At 38.7% G+C, this 12,942-nt stretch overlaps 1 long non-coding RNA gene across 1 annotated transcript; it reads left to right on the top strand.

Moving 5' to 3' along the window:
• Positions 1-5,107: 5,107 nt before the first annotated feature.
• LOC113887797 lies at positions 5,108-9,368 on the top strand. Its single transcript, XR_003509833.1, has 3 exons — positions 5,108-5,332; positions 5,693-5,862; positions 9,215-9,368. It is a non-coding gene; the product is annotated as an uncharacterized LOC113887797 (long non-coding RNA).
• The last annotated feature ends 3,574 nt before the right edge of the window (positions 9,369-12,942 follow it).

The raw sequence follows: 12,942 nt of genomic DNA, 5'->3' as shown, positions 1-12,942 counted from the left end.
TTTGCCCCCAAAACAGTATCATACCTCAGAGCCCTATATTACACCTGAGCTTCAATCCTGAATCCTTATATAGCCCTACTTCCTTCTCTATGGTTCTTGCTTTTCTATACCAGATGAGGTACTAAAAATAGATACTCCCAACCTAAGAATTTCAGACATATTATGGCTTCTGTACTGTACTATTTGAGTATATCAGAGCTTAGAGCACTATTATTAGACTCAGTTTATACACTTCTCCCCCACTGTGCCTTATCTTTAGACTCCAGTTCTGTTCATGCCAGTTAGGATGTCAAGTTACCAAATTCTGCTCAAATGTTAGGACCCTGCTTTGGTATGTGCTCTCATGCCAAGCACGGATTTGTAAGCATTAAACACATTGCTATTTTAACATTGTCCATATCCTATTCCCTCTCTTTTAATATGACACCCAGATTTTTGATTACAGTTTTTCCTTTTGGATCCATTATACACTTGAGCCACTTGTTCTGTCAGACTTGACTTCTATCTTATTCTCCTCATGTTGCCTGTAAGTGAGACTTATTCTCCAGAGAACTGTCCGTGGGGAACTCAGCTTCAGGGTCTGGAAAGCAAGCATGAGACAGCAGCTTCTTGGTTTGAGGCCAAATCCTACCCCTGGTTAGGAAGCTGACAACACTGATGTAATATCTACATAAACAGGGTTAAATCAGACACTGCCAAAACATTTCAAATTCTGACATATTATTGATGAGGACAGATATTCCTGGAGTCCTGTCACCCCAAGGAGTGTATAAATGGGCAGACCTGAATTAGAATCTTCACAGGTGGTAGACAGAAGGGAGACAGAGTGGCCAGAATGGGCTGAGAGCAGCAATCAGGTAAGATTTCTGATTGCTATGGTATATTAACTAGCCTGAGCCTTTCATTTAGATTGTATGTGTGTGTTGTGTGTGTGTGTGTGTGTGTGTGTGTGTGTGTGTGTGCACGTATGCGTGTGTGTATGTGTGTGTATTCTGGGTACTGAGAGTTCTCAAGCAAGTTTTACTCAAATCACAGATTTCTCCTTTGGAGCAGTAGAGTGCTCTAGCTTTCTTTCTCCAGTGCTTCACACCTACCACATAGTTAGTTTGTGCCTGAAGAGTTTTTGGTGTTTATAGAAGATGGAGTCTTTTCCTGAGGAGGACTGGACTTCTCTAGGAGAGACTAAAGCTGATGAACAACAACTATCAGCTGGCCTCATTAAGGATATTGCTGGCAAGAGAAGAAGTGGAGGGGAGAATGAAAGCTCCTGTTCCTAAGCCAGGTAGGACTTGAAGGGAGCAACCAGGGAGTTAGGGATCTTGTGCAAAAGCTAAGGAGGTCTTGAGAGTGATACCAGAGGTGTTGGCATGAGATTTATTTGGATAATAATTTCTCACACTTGTACAGTGCTCTTTGCTTTGCAAAGTGCTTCCATCCCTGTGATTTCTTTGGGCTCTTCTAGTACCTCTGTGAGGTTGTTAGATTCAGTATTAGATGTGAAGGAATTTGCTCAAGGTCACAAAATGAGTCAATGACAGAGGTGGAACTAAAAACCTAGACTCCTGCTTCCCTCTCCTGTGTCCTCCTACAGGAGCAGGCTGTCTGCCTCTGGAGGCCAATGAAGGCCCAACTTCTCTGTGGTGAGTAGCTTTTCAAGTGTGTTCTTAGAATAGGAATGGAAGCCTCAGAGTGAAGGATTAATTTGTTACTGGTTATTCCTGTGGCCTGGAGCTCTTTTTCCTTAGTACATGCAAAGAGCTTTCCAGAATTCAACTTTACTTTCTTTAGCAGCCATTTTTCTAATATCTTTTCTAACAGATAGTTGTTGGTTATTGTTGTTGTTTAGTCATGTCCAACTCTTGGCTCCTCCACCCATGGGATTTCCCAGGAAAGAACACTGAAGTGGGTTGCCATTTCCTTCTTCAGGGGAACTTCTCAGCCCAGGGATTGAAACTGTATCTCTTGCATCTTCGGCATTACAGGCAGATTTTTTACCACTGAGACACTAGGGAAGTCCTGTTGGTTGTTGCTTTATTTTATTATTCCATTAAAAAAAATGTTTATTTCTGCTATTCAAGCTGATTACCTTGCCAAACACTGATTTTTCTTCCTGAAGAGCACTGGAATTAAATGGGCAGGTCTTATACATTCCTTATGAGGATCACTTGGCTGTGCACTGTTTACAGCCAGCCATTTGAAGTGCCTCTTGAGGAACCTATATGCAGGTCAGGAAGCAACAGTTAGAACTGGACATGGAACAACAGACTGGTGCCAAATAGGAAAAGGAGTACGTCAAGGCTATTTATTGTCACCCTGCTTATTTAACTTATATGCAGAGTACATCATGAGAAATTCTGGGCTGGGGGAAGCACAAGCTGAAATCAAGATTGCCGGGAGAAATATCGATAAACTCAGATATGCAGATCACACCACCCTTATGGCAGAAAGTGAAGAGGAACTAAAAAGCCTCTTGATGAAAGTGAAAGAGGAGAGTGAAAATTTGGCTTAAAGCTTAACATTCAGAAAATGAAGATCATGGCATCTGGTCCCATCACTTCATGGGAAATAGATAGGGAAACAGTGGAAACAGTGTCAGACTTTATTTTGGGGGGCTCCAAAATCACTGTAGATGGTGATTGCAGCCATGAAATTAAAAAACACTTACTCCTTGGATGGGAAGTTATGACCAACCTAGATAGCATATTCAAAAGCAGAGACATTACTTAGCCAACAAAGGTCCGTCTAGTTAAGGCTATGGTTTTTCCAGTGGTCATGTATGGATGTGAAAGTTGGACTGTGAAGAAAGCTGAGCACCGAAGAATTGATGCTTTTGAACTGTGGTGTTAGAGAAGACTCTTGGGAGTCCCTTGTATTGCAAGGAGATCCAACCAGTCCATTCTAAAGGAGATCAGTCCTTGGTGTTCTTTGGAAGTACTGATGCTGAAGCTGAAACTCCAGTACGTTGGCCTCCTCATGCGAAGAGTTGACTCATTGGAAAAGACTCTGATGCTGGGAGGGATTGGGGGCAGAAGAAGGGGACGACAGAGGATGAGATGGCTGGATGGCATCACCGACTGGATGGACATGAGTATGAGTGAACTCCGGGAGTTGGTGATGGACAGGGAGGCCTGGCATGCTGCAATTCGTGGGGTCGCAATTCATGACTGAACTGACTGATTTGAGGTGTGGTTGCTCTTCTAAGAGAAGGACACCAGTATCAGCATTGAGAAACAAAGGGACTCAGAGATTGAGCAGGTAATCTCTCTTTGAATGATTATCTTCAAGCATTATTCTGGTTGTGCAGGTGAGCTGGAAAAATGGGCATTTTCTCTCTCCTAGTCAGTAGGCAGAACTGTTCCGGGAATATGACAAATGGAGCTGATCTCCACGGGGCTGTAAATTTAAGGTACTCCTGTGGGCAGACCGTAAGTAAGGGAGGCATTTCATAAACTGGTACTAAAAGACCTAAAGCATATATATGCAAATACATAAATATCCCATTCCCCCTCTGCAGCTACCTCCACCTGCTTCTCCAAGGTACAGCAGCCAGGGGTGGCTTTCTTTCCTCTCTTTCATACATGCACCCTCAAGCTGACCTCTAAGTGACTGCACTTTTGCTCTCAGACTTCCCTGTTATTTCTTGTAACACAAATGTTGAGAGAAGGAGAACAGCATGTGATTACTTTAGGGCCCTCAATGTCCTAGCGATGACCTTACCTTTAAGCAAGTTACTGAGCACAGACATACCTGGGAAGAGTACCTACCCACTCTTCTTCCCACTTCATAATTGTGATATGGCCCTTCTATCTTTCCACAACTACAGGAATAACTCAACTTTTCTCCAGAATCAAGCAATTCTCTGACTATAGAAGTCAATTTGGTAGCTGCCCTAACTGAATTCCCTTAGTTCCTGAGCTATGTCACTACTGTTTAAACTGTCACTACTATGTCACTACTGTTTAAAACTATGATAATAATATATGAAAGTTTAAGACAGAATCTCAAAAGTACATCATGTATATAAACAGATTTTGACTTACATTCTGGAGGAATCTGATTTACATTACTCCACTTGAGATTCATGTCTTAGCACTGAGAATGCTATTGATGATTTAGCCTTATCAAAATGATAAAAAATCAGTTTATTTCCCAGACCTTAAAAGTTTTGAAAGTTGCTACTGGGTGCACAATCCCCTTCTTCACCTCTAAACCCTCCAGTTTCTTCCTTAAAGATGGTTTCCTGTCTTTGTTTAAATAAAATTTATTTATGACCTTCTTCAGATGTACCCTCCCTCAAATTTTTACACAGTGAGTATGATATGATCCATTTATAAAGCTGTGTAAGAGCTTAATCTGGACACTGTACTATCTTAAATTACATTAGTCTTGTTTAAATTGCATTAGTTTTGTTTATTGTTGGTGATGTTATTTTTTTCTGGATTTTTTTTTTTCAGCAGTTACTGGTTTACTGTGCTTATGATCAACAGCAACAACAAAAAACCCTTCCAGTGTTTTTTTTTTTTTTTTAAACTTTACATAATTGTATTAGTTTTGCCAAATATCAAAATGAATCCGCCACAGGTATACATGTGTTCCCCATCCTGAACCCTCCTCCCTCCTCCCTCCCCATACCATCCCTCTGGGTCGTCCCAGTGCACTAGCCTTCCAGTGTTTTTAAGGCAGTCCTCCCTGTACAGATAGTTTATAAACTAATTAAGATACTTTGCATTAATTACTTCCATTTCATATGGCTAGATTTTATCCATTCTTTTAGATTGACATCACACTCATGTGCTCTCCCTTCCAGTTTTGTCATCTGCACATTAAAAAACACATTCCTTCTCTATTTTCATCATGAGAGCCTGATAGCAATGTGAATAAAGTAGGACAGCCTATAACTTTCCATTATTGTCAGTAACAAATTAATACATTTGTTAGAATGGTTGGTTGTTGTGATTGTTTAGCTGCTAAGTCATGTACAATTCTTTTGTGACCCCATGAACTGTAGCCCACAGGCTCCTCTGTCCATGGAATTTTCTGGGCAAGAATACTGAAGTGGGTTGCCATTTCTTATTCCAGGGGATCTTCCTGACTGAGGAATTGAACCTTCGTCTATTGCATCTCCTGCATTGGCAGGCGGATTCTTCATCACTGAGGCACCTGGGAAGCCCCAGAGTGATTGGTTACTTAAATATAGATCCTCCTACTTTTTCCGGCCACATATTGTCTGCCTAACAACAGGAAGATTATGCTTTGTTCAATTCAGATATGATACCTGTAAGGCATCTATCTGATCTATCAGACTATTCACACTACCAAAAAAAGAAATGAGGTTAGTTTGGCCTAACTTGTTCTCTGTAAACCCTTGCTAACTTATTGAAGACAAAATGGTCTCTATCTTGCCAGTTCAGGTTATGTGGATTTAACAAAGATAAATTATATGCTGTCAGAGCACCTATACTGTCTTGACAAACCCCAGAAGTGGAACTCAAATTCCAATTAACAGAGCTCAATTTTCAGAAGTCATTTTTAACATGAAACTGACCCAGAAATCAGTATGATAGACAGAAATAAAAGCTGGAAAACTGAGAGAACATGACCTTACCTTTGTCTAATAGGAAAGAAAAGGAGGGAAATATTGGTCTGTCACCTTTTCTGTTTATTTTAAGCAATCTTATTTCTTTCTTTACAGTTTGAGATAGAGACCAAGTGGAAATTTAAAGTATGTATGTTAGTAGGTGGATTGAAGCAGACTTAAAAGTCAAAAGGAAGCAAAAAGACTTAAGGCAGCTGTAGTCAGTAAAAAGAGAGTAACTTGAGGTCAAAAGTTGGACTGAAATATGAGACTCTGGTACATATTAGGTAAGTGCCCTTGAGTAAGTCATTTAATGCTTTTAAGCCCTGGTTTCTGGGTTTTTGCTTTTTTTTTTTTTCAGATGAATGGTACTGCATATTGTTGTGAAGATTAAAATCCTTCCTTCACAAGATATGAAAGCAAAGGGAAACTGTGTTCAACAGGGATTTACTTTCCTGCTGCTCTAACTTTGGGGACTGTCTTTTTGGGGGAATCTTATTTTGCCATTTTGTAAAGTTATATTAGTACAAGATACACATATGAATCTGATAAAGTGTGTAGGAATCTCTATGCCTTTTGAATTGATGGTAAAGCTTGAAATTTAGACAGCATCATTAATGTTGAGTATTTTACTATTTTTTACCTTAGAAATTCAAAGTATGTTTTTTTCTATAACCTGAATTCCTTATCATTAACCTGGATTAGACAAATCAGGATTTTTTTTTTCAGTTGTTTAGATAAGTGGTCTCCAACATAGGCTGTGCAAAACAAGCTATTGGGATATGGTAAGAAAAATAATGTAACTATAGTTACTTTTGACTCAATCTTTTACATTTTCTGCCTTTTGTGTAAGTTTTGTATATAATTAGATTGATACATTAATATAATTTTCCTATAAATTTGGGGAACACATATCCAAAATTTACTGATAGGTTGAACAAATTTTAAAGATCACTGGTTTGGAGGATGATAGAAATAAGATCAGAGAACTTTTGCCAGAAATTCACTGGGCCTGAAATCAAATACTTGTGTTTCTCCTATGAATCTACTTTTCCTTTTGACGTACCTACTTCTATCAATGATATGATCATTCTCTTAGTTATTAAAACTAGGAACTTAGGAATCCTTCCTCGCCTTGTCTCATCTACAACATAAAATTAGTTGCCGTGTTCATTATTTCTGAAACGTCTTTCATATCTGCTTCTCTCCTTTTAATTCTACTGCCAACATGCTAATTCATGCTTTAGGTTTTCTTTTCTTTTTTTTAAATTGTAGCTGTTTGCCCGCTTGTTTGTTTGTTTTTAGCATGAATTACTGCAGTATTGTAACAGCTTCCTAACTGGCTCTTTTTCTCTTGGCCCAATTTAACCTATCCACTTTTTGTGTGTGTGTATCTGTCTTATCCCTCTTAGTTAAAATATGTGAATCTATGGGCAATGTCTTTTAACTTCCTATTTAGTGTTTTGCATGTGGTAGGCACTCAAACATTTCTAAATGGATAAAATTAGACAGGGATTTATTTTTCTGTCTGGAACTGAGAATTAGGGTTCAGGCCTCGGGATTTGAACTCACATAGTTCTCTACGATTTGTACTATCAAGTAATGTTAATCTAGCAGTCTAAGAAAGCAGCGCTTCCTGGGATTATATTCAGAGATCAAATTGCCAACATATGCTGGATCATGGAAAAAGCGAGAGAGTTCCAGAAAAACATCTATTTCTGCTTTATTGACTATGCCAAAGCCTTTGACTGTGTGGATCACAATAAACTGTGGAAAATTCTGAAAGAGATGGGAATACCAGACCACCTGACCTGCCTCTTAAGAAACCTGTATGCAGGTCAGGAAGCAATAATTAGACTGGACATGGAACAACAGATTGGTTCCAAATAGGAAAAGGAGTACATCAAGGCTGTATATTGTCACTCTGCTTATTTAACTTATAGGAAGAGTACATCATGAGAAATCCTGGGCTGGAGGAAGCACAAGCTAGAATCAAGATTGCCAGGAGAAATATCAATAACCTCAAATATGCAGATGACACCACTCTTATGGCAGAAAGTGAAGAAGAACTAAAAAGCCTCTTGATGAAACTAAAAGAGGAGAGTGAAAAAGTTGGCTTAAAGCTCAATATTCAGAAAACTAAGATCATGGCATGTGGTCCCATCACTTCATGGGAAATAGATGGGGACACAGTGGAAACAGTGGCTGACTTCATTTTTTGGGGCTCCAAAATCACTGCAGATGGTGATTGCAGCCATGAAATTGAAAGATGCTTACTCCTTGGAAGGAAAGTTATGACCAACCTAAACAGTATATTAAAAAGCAGAAACATTACTTTGCCAGCAAAGGACCGTCTAGTGAAAGCTATGGTTTTTCCAGTGGTCATGTACGGATGTGAGAGTTGGACTGTGAAGAAAGCTGAGCACCGAAGAGTTGATGCTTTTGAACTGTGGTGTTGGAGAAGACTCTTGAGAGTCCCTTGGACTGCAAGGAGATCCAACCAGTCCATCCTAAAGGAGATCAGTCCTGGGTGTTCATTGGAAGGACTGATGTTGAATCTGAAACTCCAATACTTTGGCCACCTGATGTGAAGAGCTTACTCATTGAAAAAGACCCTGATGCTGGGAAAGATTGAGGGCAGGAGGAGAAGGGGATGACAGAGGATAAGATGGTTGGATGGCATCACTGACTCAATGGACATGGGTTTTGGTGGACTCCTGGAGTTGGTGATGGACAGGGAGGCCTGGCATGCTGCTGCAGTTCATGGGGTCACAAAGAGTTGGACATGACTGAACAACTGAACTGAATTGATTCATTTATTCTTATTAGCTACTCTGAAGAATCTCAGTTTCTCTGAGAAAAGCATTTCATGAATAAAATAAACATTATCATGGATGAAATGCCACTTCTCTTTTTCAAAACATGCTTGCAGGGAGCATTTTTTCATTCTTTCTCTTTGTCTTGGGAATCAGATTTGAATTCTAGGCTGCACTTTTTAATCAACTTCCTGTGATTACCTCGGTGAATTGTTACAAATCATACGTTTTCTATGTTTATAGAAATAATCACATCTTCCCTCCCTCCCTCTTTACCTACCTTCCTCCAGCTATCTTATAGAGATAGAAGAAATGTGATCTTACATTTTACATGACTAAATATTCTTAAAAGAAAAATTCTTTATAAATTCAGAACAATGTAATAAAGTTTCCTTTTGGGAAGAAAAGGAATTGAAAATAAGATCAAACTGGTTCATTCCTGTATAATTATGAATTTGTTACCTTATTCAAAAATCTTCACAAATAGTGCATATGAAGTAGCTCCATGACTGTTTATTGAATGGATAGATAGTAATGCTTATAGTCTTTCATGTTCATGCTACAAATATACTTGGTGAGTTCTGCCCTCCTTCTTTCCACCTACCCACCCACCAGTTTTAAAATTTCCCTTTGAGTTCCCCATGACAATTCCAATGTGCTTCTGTATGGTATTTAGAATATAAACCATCATGTTCTTTCTATTAATACAAATCTCTCCCATTTTCATTTTAAGCACCAATTCACTAACATATTTAATGTACGTATTATTCATTTCTAGTTGTATGTTTCAAGCTCAAGCCTTCTTCCTTTGGTTTTTTACCAGATTGTTTTAGCATCAAAGAATCTGAGCACTCAATTCTGATATTGGCAGCAGTGGCCTCTCCTTGTTTAAGACTGATTATCGCCATCTGTCCCATCACTTCATGGGAAATAGATGGGGAAACAGTGGAAACAGTGGCTGACTTCATTTTTCTGGGCTCCAAAATCACTGCAGATGGTGACTGCAGCCATGAAATTAAAAAACACTTGCTGCTTGGAAGGAAAGTTATGACCAACCTAGATAGCATATTCAAAAGCAGAGACATTACTTTGCCAACAAAGGTTCGTCTAGTCAAGGCTATGTTTTTTCCCGTGGTCATGTATGGATGTGAGAGTTGGACTGTGAAGAAGGCTGAGCGCCGAAAAATTGATGCTTTTGAACTGTGGTGTTGGAGAAGACTCTTGAGAGTCCCCTGGACTACAAGGAGATCCAACCAGTCCATTCTGAAGGAGATCAGCCATGCGATTTCTTTGGAAGGAATGATGCTAAAGCTGAAACTCCAGTACTTTGGCTACCTCATGCAAAGAGTTGACTCATTGGAAAAGACTCTGATGCTGGGAGGGATTGGGGGCAGTAGGAGAAGGGGACGACAGAGGATGAGATGGCTGGATGGCATCACTGACTCGATGGACGTGAGTCTGAGTGAACTCCGGGAGTTGGTGATGGACAGGGAGGTATGGCATGCTGCGATTCACGGGGTCGCAAAGAGTCGGACACGACTGAGTGACTGATCTGATAGCCATCTGTATGTCTTCTTTGGAGAAATGTCTATTTAGTTCGTTGGCCCATTTTTTGATTGGGTCATTTATTTTTCTGGAATTGAGCTGTAGGAGATGCTTGTATATTTTTGAGATTAGTTGTTTGTCAGTTGCTTCATTTGCTATTATTTTCTCCCATTCTGAAGGCTGTCTTTTCACCTTGCTGATAGTTTCCTTTGTTGTGCAGAAGCTTTTAAGTTTAATTATGTCCCATTTGTTTATTTTTGCTTTTATTTCCAATATTCTGGGAGGTGGGTCATAGAGGATCCTGCTGTGATGTATGTCGGAGAGTGTTTTGCTTATGTTCTCCTTTAGGAGTTTTTTAGTTTCTGATCTTACGTTTAGATCTTTAATCCATTTTAAGTTCATTTTTGTGTATGGTGTTAGAAAGTGTTCTAGTTTCATTCTTTTACAAGTGGTTGACCAGTTTTCCCAGCACCACTTGTTAAAGAGATTGTCTTTAATCCATTGTATATTCTTGCCTCCTTTTTCAAAGATAAGGTGTCCAGAGAAATGCAAATCAAAACCACTATGAGGTACCATTTCACGCCAGTCAGAATGGCTGTGATCCAAAAGTCTACAAGTAATAAATGCTGGAGAGGGTGTGGAGAAAAGGGAACCCTCTTACACTGTTGGTGGGAATGCAAACTAGTACAGCCACTATGGAGAACAGTGTGGAGATTCCTTAAAAACTGGAAATAGAACTGCCTTATGACCCAGTTATCCCACTACTGGGCATACACACCGAGGAAACCAGAATTGAAAGAGACACGTGTACCCCAATGTTCATTGTAGCACTGTTTATAATAGCCAGGACATGGAAGCAACCTAGATGTCCATCAGCAGATGAATGGATAAGAAAGCTGTGGTACATATACACAATGGAGTATTCCTCAGCCATTAAAAAGAATACATTTGAATCAGTTCCAAAGAGGTGGATGAAACTGGAGACTATTATACAGAGTGAAGTAAGCCAGAAAGAAAAACACCAATACAGTATACTAATGCATATATATGGAATTTAGAAAGATGATAACAATAACCCTGTATACAAGACAGCAAAAGAGACACTGATGTATAGAACACTCTTTTGGACTCTGTGGGAGAGGGAGAGGGTGGGATGATTGGGGAGAATGGCATTGAAACATGTATAATATCATATATGAAACGAGTCGCCAGTCCAGGTTCGATGCACGATACTGGATGCTTGGGGCTGGTCCACTGGGACGACCCAGAGGGATGGTATGGGGAGGGAGGAGGGAGGAGGGTTCAGGATGGGGAGCACATGTATACCTGTGGTGGATTCATTTTGATATATGGCAAAACCAATACAATATTGTAAAGTTAAAAAATAAAATAAAATAAAAATTAAAAAAAAGACAGATTATACCCAATTTCTTTAGGTCTACATGACAAACCATTGATTGTTGTTTATCCCATGCAAACAATCCATTAATTCAGTGCAAAATTGATTCGCAACTGGAAACTACAAGGAAACAACTGGTTTCTAAGCTATCAAATCAATCAAATATTTAAAAAGTTGTTACTGAGCTTGGGTGTGATTCAAGAATATGCCCACCCATGTGATTAGATGATGTATTCTATCTACACACATTTTTTTCCTGAGGATCATGTAATATATGCAGAATTTGAAAATACAGCGAAGTAAATGATACTGTGTAGGCTATTTCAAGTAAGTTACTTGTTATGAATCATCTCAGAGCAGCTACCCTAGCAAATTTCTAAGCAATAATTGACTGTTAAGAATATGTTCTTTTGGTCATTTTAAGCAGATAAAATCCCAGAGGCATTCTCTTGATCTGCTTCTAATTTGGTGTATTATATTTTGCCATAAAGCCACTGTTTTTAGTAGTTTCAGTTGAGTAAGGTAGGGCCTCTACAGTTAGATCCATTTCATACTTCTTATCAAAGCTTAATATAACAGTTTGTCTGAGCTTCAACACTGTCAAATGTACTCCAACACAGAATTGGTTTTGTTGTAAAGACCTATGGACAAATTTTTACAACTGTTATGTTTGTGAACACTTTTTAAACTATGAAGAGTATAAATAACTTCATGGTATTGAGGAGGATGGAATTTTGGTTTCTTTCAGTACTGAGATTTTATAAAACTGTCAGACATGTTGGAAACAGGAATTTATTGTTCTGTATGCATACTCTGTGTATACAGAAGGAACTGGAAAGATGTACATGATGGTACACAAACAAACTAAAACTAGGGAGTGAAGTTAATTCATTCTAAAATTCGGATCCCAAACTCTTATAAGAGCAAACCTAGCTTTTGTGACTGGTTTCGGAAAACAACTAATAAAAGGCAAATATATAAATTGGTCCTGACTGACATGCTTCCTACTGGCTTCCTAGAATTTGTGCATGGTTTTTAATAGCCAAGACCAATGTATCATAAGGGTCTAAGACTTCATTTTATTTTAACATCAGATATACTTATTGCCACTACATTCACAAAGAGAGGAAGTGCCTTAGTTATACCCCTCTTAATTCCTGTTAATGCACAAGGGGATGTCTTTTCTTTGATCCAAAGGCTAAGAATTAATTTTATAAAGTTAATGAGTTAATTAGCTAGCAAATTAAGAATTAATTTTATAAAAATGACATATTGCATGCAAAGTATTTTCATATAAGCTATAACCATTTATCCCCATTACAATCCCTATTTCACAGTTGACAGAAGTAAAGTTTACATATGTTGTCATTCATCCAAGGTCACAAATTAATAAAAGGCAGAATTGTTATCAGAGCTCCTCATCTTCCTGAATTACTAATAATGAGACTGGAAGAATTTACCTCAACCTGAACCCAAATATAAGCACTTGGAAAGAAACCATCTCCTGAGAGATGCTTTGTTTGCTGTAACCTGTTATAAATTCTTCATAACATGAAATCAGTCGCCAATATTCTTATAGCAATTTTCTTTTGGACTATAAACATCCT

This window comes from Bos indicus x Bos taurus, chromosome X (assembly GCF_003369695.1).
Source record: "Bos indicus x Bos taurus breed Angus x Brahman F1 hybrid chromosome X, Bos_hybrid_MaternalHap_v2.0, whole genome shotgun sequence".
NCBI classification, from domain to species: domain Eukaryota; kingdom Metazoa; phylum Chordata; class Mammalia; order Artiodactyla; family Bovidae; genus Bos; species Bos indicus x Bos taurus.
This window is presented reverse-complemented; position numbering and strand designations above follow the sequence as displayed.